We start from the raw sequence: 2,142 nt of genomic DNA, 5'->3' as shown, positions 1-2,142 counted from the left end.
CTAATTACATTAACTGTTACCTCCCACGTATTGCCATTTCTCAATTTTTGTGGGTACTGTTGGGGTCAACCAAAAATTGGGATCTGAAATTGGAACTGTCCCAGAAAAACTCGGGCTGTATGGTCATCGCATTTCTAAGGAGGTGCCTGGTTAAACGGTGGCTCTCCGGAGGGAAATCAAGTCAGCTGGTGAGGACGACTGTTGAGTAAAGGGAGCCTTAATTCCAAAACCAAACCAGTACTGCCAGTGGCGTCCCTGACCCTGAGGGACCCCGGCTGGCGGGGAAGAGGAGGCTGGTCTGAGGAGAAAATAAAGGGGAGGGAGATGAGACAGAGAGAAGGAAAGAAAGGAAGTGGAGGAGAGAGGAAGGACATAGGGATGGAGAAAGAAAAGTGTATCAGGAAAGGGTGGCAAGAGGAAAGGAAGAGGAGAGAATAGGTGGGTGAAACAAGCCGAGAAATTAGAGACAAAATCGTGGAAAGAGGGAGGAAGGAGAAAAGCTGCTGGCGGTCAGGGAAGTTAGAACTCTTGCGGTGGTCTCAGCCACTGCTCAGGGACGTGCCCAGAACTGGCCTCCCAGGGGCCTGTCCCATCTGATGCAGTCAATTAGCATTTTCTAGCCCAAACCTCTTGATCTCTTCACAGAGTCCTTCCCAGGGAGGCAGACACTTGCTGACTGATCTAGACCACCCACCTCCAACCCGAGCCCCCCGCCCCACAACCCCGTCCAGGTGGGTGGGTCACACAGCAGAGGGCTGGCATTGGAAACTCGATGGACAACTCTGGACCCCTCACTCTCCCTGGGCGACATCCCAGGGGCCCAGCAGCTGGCCAGTGCTCCCAGCACACATTTGTGGAAAGCACTGAGCTCCTAAAAAGCCAGAATGAGACCCTGATCCCAGTCCACTGCCTGCAGCCACCCATACACCCTAAGGCCCGTCTGTGGACACCTCTCCAACTGATTTTTGACTTTGGAACCATATCTTTTCTAAAGCATCGAACGAAATCATACATATTGGGGGTCCCTGAAAAACAAACTACTTCTCTTCTATAGGGCCAATTTAATGTTTTGGTGTTAAAATTAACAGCTATGCAAACTTAGGCCTCTTTCCCAGGGAAACAGTTCTGAGAGTTAGCCCATACTTAGAAATGCAAAATTTAGACACCCAACACTTAATCAGCCCTAGGAAACCCTTAGAGGGGCAGGTTCTGGTCACTCTCTCCAAGCAGAGAGAACATCCTTCCTTGTCCAAAATATTCCCCACAATGCCCTCCTTGCAATGAATGCATCCTACCTGAGAACAGTCCATTTTCATTCATTCAACAAATAGTTACTGAACCCCTACTCCTGAATATACAGAGCTCCCTTAATCACTGATTTTAGCTGAAAACACTACAATAGATCAATAAGAAATGACCACGTGATGGTATGAATATTGAATCTCAGTACCGTCCTGGCGGAAATGCTTCTTCCCCAGCCACGGTCAGCCTCACCAGGGGGCAGAAGAAGGCCTGCTTGCATAGTTGGATTTCAGAGGAGGAGGGAGCCCACCGCAGACACCACCCTGATGCCACCCCCACACACATCCGCACACACTTGCAGGCTGGTATCCAAAATCTTTGCAGTAGGGATACACCATACACCCCCACCTCAAATGGAGGCTTGAGACCCAGGCTATTCCCCAGCCATCCCCCGAACAGAGAGGGGCCAGTGAGTCCCTACTTTGTTGTGGCTGGTCCTAGTCTCTATCTCTCATGTCAAAGGAGCCAAGTCAGGATCTCAAAATGCAGTGAGGTTTGAGTCCCTATGCCTAGCCAGCTTCTTCCCTGAGGCAGCTCTGGCGGGTGGGCCATGGGGCAGAGCTCATAAGATCATCCGATGACGAGGATGGGCTTCCCCCTCCCTGGTTATTCGCGGGGGTCTGTACCTGGAGCTGGAGTCACTGCTGCTCTGCACTGCTGGATCGTCGGTGACATTAAAGAGCCCCGTCCAATTGGCCAGCTGGTCGCCACTCTGCCAACCGAACTGGAGGCCTCTGGCAAGAGAACGAGGCAGTCGGTACTCATGCTCATGTGCTGGGTTAAGCCTGTCTACCAGAGAGCCACATTCTGTCATTGTTCTGAGTGACACATGGCCTTGAT

General features: G+C 51.4%; 1 protein-coding gene across 6 annotated transcripts in view; it reads right to left on the bottom strand.

The window, feature by feature from the left end:
• Nucleotides 1-2,142, bottom strand: part of ST8SIA5 (ST8 alpha-N-acetyl-neuraminide alpha-2,8-sialyltransferase 5) — a 46,436-nt gene that overhangs the window by 33,229 nt on the left and 11,065 nt on the right. The window contains exon 1 of one of the 6 annotated variants that reach the window (XM_023531352.1): nt 1,929-2,040. The exons of the other annotated variants lie outside the window; for them this stretch is intronic. The gene's annotated coding sequence lies outside the window, so the exon portion shown is untranslated. Of the gene's footprint in view, nt 1-1,928; nt 2,041-2,142 lie in introns of those variants that run through there. 6 annotated transcript variants of the gene reach the window in all.

The sequence above is a fragment of the Pteropus vampyrus genome, unplaced genomic scaffold, assembly GCF_000151845.1.
Source record: "Pteropus vampyrus isolate Shadow unplaced genomic scaffold, Pvam_2.0 Scaffold3, whole genome shotgun sequence".
Lineage (NCBI taxonomy): Eukaryota > Metazoa > Chordata > Mammalia > Chiroptera > Pteropodidae > Pteropus > Pteropus vampyrus.
Note: the sequence above shows the minus strand (reverse complement) of the source record. Positions and strands in the feature narration are given on the sequence as shown.